Raw genomic sequence first — 12,165 nt, forward strand, 5'->3', positions numbered from 1 at the left:
CCTCCGGGGCAGGCGGGAATCGAACTCATGAGGAAGCGGCTTTAGATTCTCAGTGCTGTGCTTTAACCCGCTGTGCCACCAGGGAGGGCCGAGCCCTAACCTCTTTTGAAACAGATCTTAAATTTCATAGGTTTCTATGGTCAGAAATAGAAACTGAACCATTGCCTGAGAGTTGATTTTAGAATGAGAAATTTTATTGCTCTTAGCTACCAGACCAGCCCTGATTTGCTTTATGCCTTTTCATACTGTTGGTGCTAATTGAATCCAAGTTTCCTGCTGCCCCATGCTTAGTCATTGACCAAGCTTAGACTCCTATCTCTGGGGGGCTTGGTGCTCAAGAGCAGGAGGACCCCATAGGGGAACGTGGCTGATTGCATGAAGCCTTTGCAAGGCATCCCTTCGGTAGGATTGGAGGGGCTGTGCAGGAGAGTGGTGTGGATATGTTGGGGCCACTTGGAGCCTGTCAATCAGAGGAGCCTGGATTGACCTAGGCATGAATTTCTGCTAGACCAGAGATGCCTGCACTGGTGGCTGATTGATCTCACTGGGAATCTCTTCTCTGCCATAAGACAGCCTGCCTCTCAACACTTAGTTTCTGTCAACTTCCCTAAAGCCAACGGGATCTGTCGAGTTTATATTGAGTTCACATGATTGGCTAGCCAGACCTTCTTGTTCCTATAATGACTCGAAAAGCAACATGAAACATACCCATCCACAAACTGATAGCTGATGTACAACACAGGCCTGGGTGAGAAAATGGATATTGGTTTCTGCAGCTCCTGAAATCCTTTTAATTTCCTAAGTGATAAAAACACTTGGAGCATCTTCTTCTGACTGGAGAGACGTTGGTGGGATCCTGGATGGGGACTGTCACCAGTCATGCTTAGAAGCTTCGAATATTAGCCCCCTCTCACCCTCCAGAGACAGGGGAGAGGGTAGAAATAAAGTTAGTGCCTGAACAAGCCTACATGAGGAAGTCTCTATAAAATCTCATGAGTAGGGAGCTTGGGGAGCTTCCAGATGGGTAGACACCCCAACTCCACAGGGACAGAAGCTTCTGTACGTGGGACCCTGAGGGCTTCACCTGTGTGTCTTGTCATCAGACTATTCATCTGTGTCCTTTATCATATATTTTAATAAACAGTTAGTGTAAATAAACATGCCTCTGAATTCTGTAGGAAACTCTGGCAAATTTAATCAACTCCAAGAAGGGGCTGTTGGAACCTCCACTTGGACAGAGGCACAGGTGACAACTTGGCCGTGACTGGCCTCTGAGTGAGAACATGTATATGTACACACACACACACACACACACACACACACACACACACACGAGAGGGAGGGATGAGGAGGACAGTTTTATAGGATTGATGCTCTTAACCTATTGGTTCTGATGCCGTATCTGGGAAGACAGTGGCAGAACTGACTGAAATGCAAAGACTGTTTCCAGAGAATTGGCTTGGTCTGGAAAATCCCCTGTACACTGGGTGATCGAGTAAAGGGTTTTGTGAGAGGATAAAGGAGAGTCACGGTAAGAAACGCACAGTAGGGGACACTTGGGCTCTACCCTACACCTAGAAGGAGAATGCTAGGTTCTTCCTTTACCGACAGGTCCTTGCACCCCGCCTCCCCCCCCCCCAAGTCCTGTGTGGCCAGTGGCTTCAGTGGGTACTGAGGACTGTTCTCCATGGGGAGAGGGACAGGCTGACTTCTCTCAAAGGGACACGGGGGCCCCTAGATCTTGTTTGGTCTTGGCCTGATGTCTTTTTATTCCCTAAGAAATTCTATCCATTTAGGCACGTACAAAGGAGGTGAGCAAACTTATCAGCAATCGCTAGCGGTAACCGGCGTCGTTAGTGTGATGTACATCTTTGACTTTTTCCTTTGCAGAAACATACATAATTTGCATATTTTATTTGTTTAAAATTTGACCTCATTTTCCATGTCTTTAAAAACTCTTTGTAAACATGATTTTAATAAATCCATATTTTCTAAAACAAATATATCATAATTTGCTTAACTATTTCCCCGAATGGTGCAAGTTTACCCTTCGTTATCGAGCTCTTCCTCTTTTATTTTGTTTGCCACTTTGCATATTGCCAGTTTGCTTCACCAGAGGCTATTTAAATGTGTGCCTCCGCCAGCAGTGTGTGGAATACTCAGCTCACAATGCACCGTTATTATCAAGTTGCTGTTATTGTAGGTGAAGATCATTATTGCCTCATTATTATTTTAATTTGAAATTCTTTGATAACCCATCAGGTTGGATATTTACCATTTGGATTTTCTCATTTAGTTTTTCTGTTTGCTTCCTTTGCCCATTAATCAATTGGAATCTTAGTGCTTTTGTTTCATTTGTTTGTTTTTTGATATTTATTCTTTACTTCTCTGTCATAAATATCGCTGCTCCTTGTTTGCTCTATTTTACCATGGCTTACAACTTTTTCGGTGTGCAAACCAACCTCTCCATATTTTCCTCGATAATTCCTTTGCTTTTAAATTTAGAAAGTCTTTTCCTCCGAGAAATAAAATGTTTTTGTTCATATTTTCTTCATATTTATTAGTTGATATCTCACAGAAAGCTCTTTGATTCATGAAGAACTTATTTGAGGGTAGGAGCTAAATTGATTTTCTTCCAAGTAGTGAACCAATTGTTTCAGAATCAATTTTCAAATAATTTCTCCCCTTTTTACTGATCTATGATACTTCCTTTAACTTTTATTAAGGTTTGTTTCTGGGCAATTTGTTCTTTTTTACTAATCTCCACTAGGGGTGAAGCTGAGACCACTAGGTAGTTATTAGGTCATGGGACAAAGAAACGCACTTAATCTTTTTTTTTTTCTTTATCAAACATACTTTTATTTTCTACTTCTATTTTTTTTTTTTTAAAGATTTATTTATTTATTTGTGCATACAGAACTGGGGTACAGGCCAGAGGCTCAGGGGCGGCGAGAGGCCTCACCAGAGACAGAGCGGGGAGCAGAACAGGCAGATCTACGAAGTACACTGCTGAGGGGAGCAGCGGGCGGGCCAGGAGAGGTCTGGCTCGCCATGTGGTCTCCTCCGGGGCAGGCGGCAGGCGGGAATCGGGAATCGAACTCATGCGGAAGTGGCTTCAGACCCTCAGTACTGTGCTTCAACCCGCTGCGCCACCAGGGAGGGCCTCTACTTCTATTTTTTAAAAAAATAATGTAATAGTTTATTTTTACATCATTTTGTGCCTTTTTCCATCTCAGCTGTAATGCCCGTGGGCTTCCCATCACCAAATCACCTGTGTGTCATTACCATAGTCCAGCGCACTTGTCTCCCCCCACTGTTTTTGATCCCACTCCCCACTCTACCCCCATAAACTGTCTCTGATATGTAGTTGCTCATTATTATTATTATTTTCTTCCCTGGACCTTTATACTCCTGCTATGAGTGAAACCACCCAGTATTTTCCCTTTTCTTTCTGGCTTATCTCACTAAGCATGATCTTTTCAGCTCCATCCATGTTGCTGCAAAAGGCATGGAAACACACTTAATCTTACTTCTCCTCCTGGCAGGTTCCTAAAGAAGCATCTGTACAAGAAACAAGCCCCTCAGTGAAAGACTTCATGATTAGCTGATGCAGGGATCTGCCCTTTACTCTAGATGCTCCAGTTACCCCGGCTGTAGAGCAAACACACCATTTGATCACATCCAGGGATTATGTGTATGGGTTGGGAATTGGCAAGGGCATCAGAATGTCACTCTTCTTTCTGCTTCATGATGTCTGAGGTTTCAGTGTGGAAGGAGCAAAGGCTGGCAGTGGCTTGATGGCCAGGGGCTGGGGCCCTGAAATCTGTTCATTCAACCTCTACTGACTGATGTTGTCAGCCAGAATTCCTGTATATGCTCCCTCTACGTGACAGCTTGGGCTTCCTCACAGTGTGGCGACTGGGCTTTAAGCATGAACATCTTAACAGAGCCAAACAGAAGCCCTCCTACCTTTATGGCTTAGCCTCAGGTCACTTCTCCAGAGTCTCAAAGTTGTCCGGTTTCAAGGTGATGGAAGGGATGACAAGGTCACATTATAATGACAGCATGTGGTGTGGAGTTTTTTTAAAAAACGTATTTAAAATTAAAAAATATATATATTCATTATAGCATCCTAAAATGTGTATATATATATATATATATATATATATATATATATATATTCATTATAGCATCCTTCATTTTTGCACAATGTACAGTTCACTCATGAAATTCCCACCATCCATTCACCCATGCACCATCACCTTGTGCTATCCATAAAGGAGTGGGATGGAGATCTTTTTTTTTTTTTTAATGTGCTTAGTTTTTATTTATTTATTTTTTACAAAAGTTTATTTTTACATCATTTTGTACTTTTTTTTTTTATCTCAATTGTAATCCCCGCGGGTTTCCCATCACTAAGTCACCTGTGTGCCATCACCATAATCCCGTGCATTTCCCCCCCCCCCCCCCCCCCCCCCCGTTTTTGATCCTATTCCCCACTGGGATGGAGATCTTTTTATGGTCATCTTTGGATCAGTTACAACTCTCAGACAGGGAACTTCAGCAAGATGGGCTAGAAAGCACTAGGCTTGGACCCCTCCCACCCATGAGAGTCTCTCCTCCAAATGGCTACATGGTTCCCTGCCTCGTTAACTTCAGACCTTTGCTCAGAGCCACTTTTTTTTTAGTGAAATCTCTCCTGACCACCTATTTAAATTTGAGCTCACTCATATCTTATAACTACTCTTCCTTGATTTATTTTTTTTTTCCAAAAACGTATCACTATTTAACATGCAACGTTATTGTCTGTATCTCCTCTGGAAAAGAAAATGTCTCCTAACTGCTTGGCAGAGTGACTGGTACCTGGTCCCTGTTATTATTACATAAAAACTAGACCAGTGGAGAGCAGGAGACCCTCACTCCCTTCTTTCTTCTGGCTACCTTCCCTCTTGAAACCCCTTTGAAGCTGGGAGTAACAACCAACCCATCTGCTTTCTTTCCTTTTCCTTTGCCTGGTGGCTGGCATACGTCTCTATGCCCTCCTGCCCCAACTCTGCAGACTGGCTGTCAGCACACCCTCTTCCCTGGACAGCCTTCGCTGTGCTGCAGCTGAAGTCAAACAGAGCTCTCCAGGCTCAGCCTTCCAGGTCCTGCCACCCTCCCACCCCCTGATTCTGCAGGGCCCGGGGATCTTCTCTGCCCTCTGTTCCCCTGAAGTCTTCTCCCACCACACCCCTCACTCTGGCAGGGCAAGGAGATGTGGTCTCAGGACAACCCCCAGAGGCAGAACTGGGGAGATTCTCATCTGTAGATGAGGAAATGGAAGAGCCTGTGAAAGAACCTGCCTGAGGTTGTGAAGAATCGCAGGTGGGGCTGACACACCTCCCTGCTCTGTTTATACACCTCATTCCCTTCTGATGTGTTGACTTTCTTACTTTGCTTTTTGGGGTACTTCGCAGTCACTTGGTATTTCATTTTCCCCAAATAAGGAACTGAAAACCTTCCAAATTGTAAGGCAGTTGTCAGGGACAAAACAGCATTGTTGTGAGGCAGGAACCAGCTGAATAGCTTGAACAGTCGTGAAATGTTGGGATATCTCAAGGACAAGTGAACGTTGTAATTTGATCAAATTACCTTCCAGAAACGTCTTTTAGACTTTTTAATTTTAATACAGAGCTTACATGCTGAGCAGATGCTGTGTTGGTGATGGCACTTCTACTCTTTCCACCTTCTTGACATCTGGAGAATGTTTTCACAGTCTCTGATAATTTTTTGTCTTAAAGGACTAAACGTTGAAGGGGCACAGTCTACCAGAAACAACTTTATTTCACCTTCTTGGGCATACTCATTTGATCTCTGGGCCTCAGTAAAATGGGGGCTATTTTCTGGAAGATTCCTCTGCAGCCATCCAGGTGTGTCAGGTGGAGGCTTGCTCTGTGGGGCACGAGGTCGCTGGGAACGTGCCTATGTAAATGTGTTAATTCTTTCATTGCCCTGAGAACTGCCCTCCAGTGCCAGCTAGATAATGAATTTTACCCTTCAGTATTGGATCGGGGTATATATTTCAGCCAAAAGGTAGATACTGGCTTGTTTGTAAGAGGGAAACAGGCCTGGGGTATATAGTTCTGACAACCAGCTTGGAAATCCAGAGTGGATGGCCACAGGGAGCGCAGGGCCAGCAGAGGCCGCCGGGAAGCCCTGCTGGGGCCAGGCCCTATCTGCCCGCTCACCTGTTGCAGGGGGCCTGGTGTGTTAAACTTGTTCTCCATGCGGCTCATTTTGAATGTGCCTTCGAGGCCTTTATTCTGTTGGTCCCTTCTCTGTTTCGGTCTCTCGGTCTCTGGCAAGTCCTTTAATCATGAACTTCTTTTCATCTTTCACTCTAATTCCTCTTGTGCAGGTTCTCTCCAGCCCTCACCAGCCTGCTAAATCTGCATATCACAGTGATCAGCCTGGGGCATAGGGATGTAGCTGTAAGTTTAGCCTGTAAATAGAGCTGAAGTTTAAGCTCCTTATTATCATAGAAATTAAAAATTCTTCCACTCACATGTAGGTTTGGTCCTGAGACGGGGTTGGCTAACTCTGCCAACTCCTAGTGGGCCATGAAAGCCATATGCCCATCCCACACCGAACTGGCACGGTCCTGGAGAAGGCCCTGGTGTGCCGCTCTGTGCTCATGTGCGGCTCTGTGAATACCACTCAGTCTCCGCAGCCACCTGAGCTGTGATAGGAGCATGCAGATGCTGGAGCCAAGCTGGAGGTGAGAGACAACGTGCCGGAAGGAGACTCCTGTGCGGGGCCTCCATTTCCCCAGGGCCTGGCTGAGCCCTGTGTTGCCTGTAGAGAGGGCTCTGTCTGCAGTTTCCACCTGCTCCCTTTTCCTGTTGTTCTTCTCTGCCTTGTAAAGCAAGTCACCAGAGTTTCCGTGGTTCTTGAAACAGTGGAAGCAGTTGTTAGTTTGGTCTAAAAAATAAAATTTAAAGAATTTAATTCTTAAGCAGCTGAGGATATCGATGCAGAACCAGCTGGCCCCTGCCCAGAGACCCCGCCTCAAGTCCGGAATCCTCTCTTGCTGATGTTGTACTTTGGACAATAATAACAATGTCGATGACAATAATCCTATGTGGAAGCACTAGTTGTGTGCCAGGAGAATGGGGGGTCACATCATGCACCTCATCTATCTCAGGTTTGCCTTTTCCACGTTCAGTTTCTCCACCCTTGGAATTTAACGTCTCCATTTCTGCCTCTACTGCAGCCTCCGCCCTCCCGTCCACACCTGCGGCCCTTGTCCTGTGGCCTGGGGTGGTGGTCTGAGCAAAGAGGGTCTGAAGCTGCCTACCCTTTAGTTGTGGACTGGAGTGAATTGTGTCAGGAGAGACACAATTCTGTGTGTGAGTATGGATTGTTACATGTAAAAGCAGCCTAGAGGCAGAAGAAGCCAATCCAGACAGACTGGAAGAAAGATGGAGGCAGTGAAGGTGAGAGGGGTCCCCTGTGCTTCCCGGCTGCAGGTGCCTGGGATGCCCAACTGCTGGCCTGTCCTGGGTGCTGAGAGACAGCCCCAGTTCTAGCAAATCTTCCCTTTTGGCTGGAGCCAGTATGAGTTGGTTCTTTAGCCATCGTAACAAAAAGTCTTAAATAATATATTTCTTTTGTGCAAAGGGGAGTTACCAAATTAAATGAGACCATGTAGCTGAAGATGCTTTCTAAGCTGTAAAGATTTACTTAAAATGCAAGGGATTGTTGGAGCAGTGGACAATGGTAATGACAATGATGATGATGATGGTGGTAATGATGATGATATTAATATCACAGGAAGCTACACAGATTCCATGGTTCATTTTATTTTATTTTTTTAAGACTTATTTGTTAATGCATACAGAGCTGGGGTACAGGCCAGAGGTGCAGGGGCAGTGAGAGGCTTCACCAGAGACAGAGTGGTGGGCAGAACAGACTGACTGATGAGATACACTGCTGAGGGGAGCAGTGGGCGGATCAGGAGAGGTCTGCCGCACCATGTGGATCACCTCCGGGGCCGTGGATCGATTTCTTGCTGCAGTGGCCTTAGCTTCTCAGTGCTGTGCTTTAACCCGCTGCACCACCAGGGAGGGTCTGATTCCACGGTTTGTAAGATGTGAAGAGAATTTTCAGTAGGGGTCAAATGATGCTGGTATCGGCTGGTGACAGTGGCGGAGATCTGGATTTGGTGCTGGATCCGTGGCTACTGTGGTTTTTAGGAGCTGGTCTAGACGTCTGGGCTCAGTGGGGATGGGGCTTGGACCCAAGGGACAAAGAAAACAGTCTCAGGAGTGTTCTATGAAGTGCTGACCCAGATCTTCCTCCATCTCTAGTGTCTGTTTGCTCTTCTTGCGCATAGCAACCCTCCATCTCTAACTCCACTCTCTTGAACTGGCTCTGACCAGCTGCTTATTAAGAGTGGGGCACTACACGCGCACATGTGCTCCGAGCTGTTTCTCTGAGGGTGCTGAGGAGGTCGTGGCTGTGTTGGGGAGATGTCATGGGGCTTGATCACCCCAGGCCCCGCTCGCTCCCTTGCCAGCGGCAGCGTTCTACCTTGGGCTGATGTGGGAAGCCCACTGACCTCAGGCGCACCAGGCCAACTGTGGCTGAAAGGACTTGGCTGACATGGCTGACACTTGTGATGGATATCGGCCCCGCCCCCTCTCCAGTGTCCTTCGAGGTGGAGGACGGGAGGTGTTTGTCATCAGGATGTGACTAGCATGTTGAAACACTGGCTCTATCACTTCCCTTCTGGGGAAGCCCCCATTTCTCCAAGGCTGGGATGCATACTCACAGGCTGCAGGCCCCCCACCACTGGAGACTCCCTGGGGTGGGAGGCCATTTTGGAGAAGTGACTTTTTTGCTCCTGTCCAGTGGATTGAAGCTTTCTTTCTCCTTTCCTTTGTTTTCTCTGCCCCCAGTTATTACATAAGAGAATGTATATGGGAGAAGAATGTTCAGGCAAATACCCCCATTTAGTCACCCATTCATTCATTTCTCCAAGAAATGTGTCTTGACCATGTTCCAGACACTGTACTAGGATTTACCAATATAAAGGAAAATGAAAAATGCGATTCTTGGTGTCATAGGACTCACATTGTAGGGGCAGAGACAGATAAAGGCAATATGTCAAACAGTAAAGGAAATCGTCATATAGATTAAAGTGGAAGGAAATATGCCAGGAACAGCAGTAGAAAAGAGCGGAAGTATCGGCTCAGTGAGGGAGGCCAGCGATTTCTTCTCAACAAAACCCAAGAAAGCAGAAGGAGCAGCCCTTTAGGAGAAGAGCATTTCCAACAGAAGCCCTGTAGACAGAGCCCCAGGCAGGAAGAACTGGGAGTGTTCAAGCCACAGAGTGTGGTTACCATGACGGCTGGTGGCAGACGGAGGGAGGGATGGCACGTGTGGGTAGCCACAGGGATGAGCACACTCGAGTCAGAAAGGCTGGGGTTTGAATCGACCACCTGCACTACGTGAGCGATCGTGGGTAACTCTCGCTCTGGGCCTTGGTTTTCCTATCTGGAAAACGGGGCAATAGTCCTTACAGGTTGGGTTATCATATGATGGAATAAGACGCAGCACTGTGTTCCATCAAGCAGGTGGCAGTGCAGCAGGTGGCAGGCAGTAGATTCATGGGGAGAAATGGCTTGAAGCCTGAAGGCAAAGGAACCAGACAAGGCGAGTTTTCAGAGCTTGCCGAAGACCTGACACCTATGGAGAGCAGGAAGGAAGGCTTGCCAGGGAAGACGGGCAGGCAGGGGGGTTCATGATAAGGAGTCCCTTCTCTCACAGGAACAGGCCTGTGCTGCTGGCACTGTGGTGCTCAGTCACTCGCTGGGCACTGCCGGGGACACATGCCCTAGCCGAAGGCTCCATGGAGCCAGAGGGACAGCTATGAGACTGTCCACTGTGCTCCACCGCAGGAGATCTGGGCAGTGCATTTATATGGCCTCCCTCCCGGAAGCCCCTCCCCCACATAATAGATAGAATTAAAATAAATGTGTAGCATTGTTGTTCTTACCAAGAAGCCTTAATAATACATTGCTATCTTATCCTTGTGTTTCCCGAGCGCTTTTGTGTTTCCTTCTCTCCTGCCTTGGCTGCCCACTAGCCAGCTGCTAGAGCCTTTGCATAGTATCCATTCTCACGGTCATGCAAGGTTCACCTCAGAGGAGACAGAGCACACGGTTCCATGTGGTGAGATTTGGGAGATACCACGACAGTTGCCCTTTCTTAAAAATAAACGTGTCACCCATCAGTAAGTATTTCAGTTCCCACAGCTAAGATTTGAAGGGCTTTCTCAGTCTCAGTTCCCCTCAGCCATTTGGAAACAACATTGCTTACCAACCCCGTGAAGCCCCCTTCTTTTGTATGGCTCCCTGATATTCTGACTGCCCTGCCTGTCCATGTCCTTGTGTTGTGATGAGTTCTCATCTTCCTCCCATCCTTCCAGAGCCCTGAGCTCTCATCCCCTTTCTCCTGTGACTTCAGCTGGGAGCCTGGTCACCAACTGGAACTTTTACCTCTGCCCAGCGTCTCGACGTTTCTGTGGTCGTTTCCCTAGAAGTCCTCCCAGTAACTCAGTCTCGCCATGACCCAGCCACCTTCCCCCTTCCCGGCCTTCTCCCAGCACTGGGCTCCCTGTTCACTCAGCCTGCAGATCTGGGCTGTGCATGTGATTCCCCTCCTTCCCTGCCAGTCACTCCTGAGTCTGCTACTAGTCTCTCCCCAGTGATCACAGATTCTACCAGCTTCTCTGCCACGGCCTTCACTCACTTTCCTTCTCTCTTGTGGTTTTGCCATGACCTCCATCCTGGTCTTCTTGCTGCCTGCTCCAGTGCCCTCCGTTGCTGTGGAACCTGCACCTTGCCCCACCACTCACGTTATTAGGTAAGACACAGTGGCCACTTCTGGAGAACATCAGAGAGTTCAGTTGCAGAGGGCTCATTGTCTGTGTAGCTCACTGAAAACACAGAAGAAAAATCTTGTGAAGAGGTAGCTGAACACTAGGGTCCTGGCATCCCCTCCAGGGGAGTCCCTCATCCTCCCTTGTGTGCCGTTAGCCATAGAATGTTAGTGCTCCTATGATTCCACTTGCATAACATTGATATGATGAGATGGTAGACCTGGGTGCTGGATTTGAAGTAATGGGGTGCTGGGGTGGGAGCGGGTCGCAGGTGGGAGTGGTTGTGAAGGGCAGCACGAGAGAGGGGCGTGCTCTGCTTTTTGTCTGCAGTGCAGCTACAGGAGCTAACATGGAATAAAATTGCCCAGAACGAAACACCCACACACGGTGTAGGCCCGCTGGAGCTGGGCCTGAGGTTGCTGAGCTGTAGACTTGTGAGTTTCCTGGCGTGCGGTGGCACTCTAACTGAGCAAGGTGTTCTCACTGAGCACACAGGTAGACCGCAGGACCACCCTGCAGTATTTCTTACAGCCACATGCAACCCTACTTGCCTCAAGATGAAAAGTGTAATTAAAAGCAGTGTTAGCACACCCAGTTCTTATGCTCTGTGAGTTTGGTGCCTCTTGGGAGTAATAGATTTCATGGGATTTGTGTTTGCTTAGTCAACGCTTACGTTCCAAATGAATGTCTGACTTCAGATTCTCCCAAACGCTCCTTATTTTCAGAGTCAGTTTCCCAGCCAACACTCCTGCCTTCCTTGCTACTCTTGACTGAAGAATTCTGGTACTTTCCATGCAACTTCAGAGTTCAGTGTCTCTTTTGATGGTCTCGGCTGCTTTCCTCCTGTCTCTCCTTGTCAGTTTGCTTTCCAGAGATACACCAAGACTTAATTCAGTCACAATGGCATCTCTGTTTGCCTTTAATTTCCCCTCTTGCTTTTTTTCCCCTTTAAACATTTTTGAGCTACAGAAACACCTTTAATGGACTTGTTAGGGGCCTGCATAAGAAGGATTTCTAGGTAAACGCCCTGGGTCTTAACTGAGAACTCAGACCTCTGGGTCCTTGGGCTGGGAAACTCCCCTGCCCCATCTCCACCTGACCACATGGTCTCCTGGAGCCTACAGCTTCTTCCCTCCATTTGCCAGTCCAACCCCCCCCCCCCACCCCACAGTAGTGTCTTGTGAAATATGAGGATACCACATACTTCCCACCCCAGGTAATTTATAAATAAGGTAAAT

At 47.3% G+C, this 12,165-nt stretch overlaps 1 protein-coding gene across 1 annotated transcript in view; it reads left to right on the top strand.

The window, feature by feature from the left end:
- Window positions 1-12,165, top strand: part of ALK (anaplastic lymphoma receptor tyrosine kinase) — a 564,885-nt gene that overhangs the window by 45,115 nt on the left and 507,605 nt on the right. The gene's annotated exons all lie outside the window — the stretch shown is intronic.

Source organism: Condylura cristata, unplaced genomic scaffold, assembly GCF_000260355.1.
Source record: "Condylura cristata isolate star-nosed mole 26May11 unplaced genomic scaffold, ConCri1.0 scaffold00020, whole genome shotgun sequence".
In the NCBI taxonomy this organism is placed as follows: domain Eukaryota; kingdom Metazoa; phylum Chordata; class Mammalia; order Eulipotyphla; family Talpidae; genus Condylura; species Condylura cristata.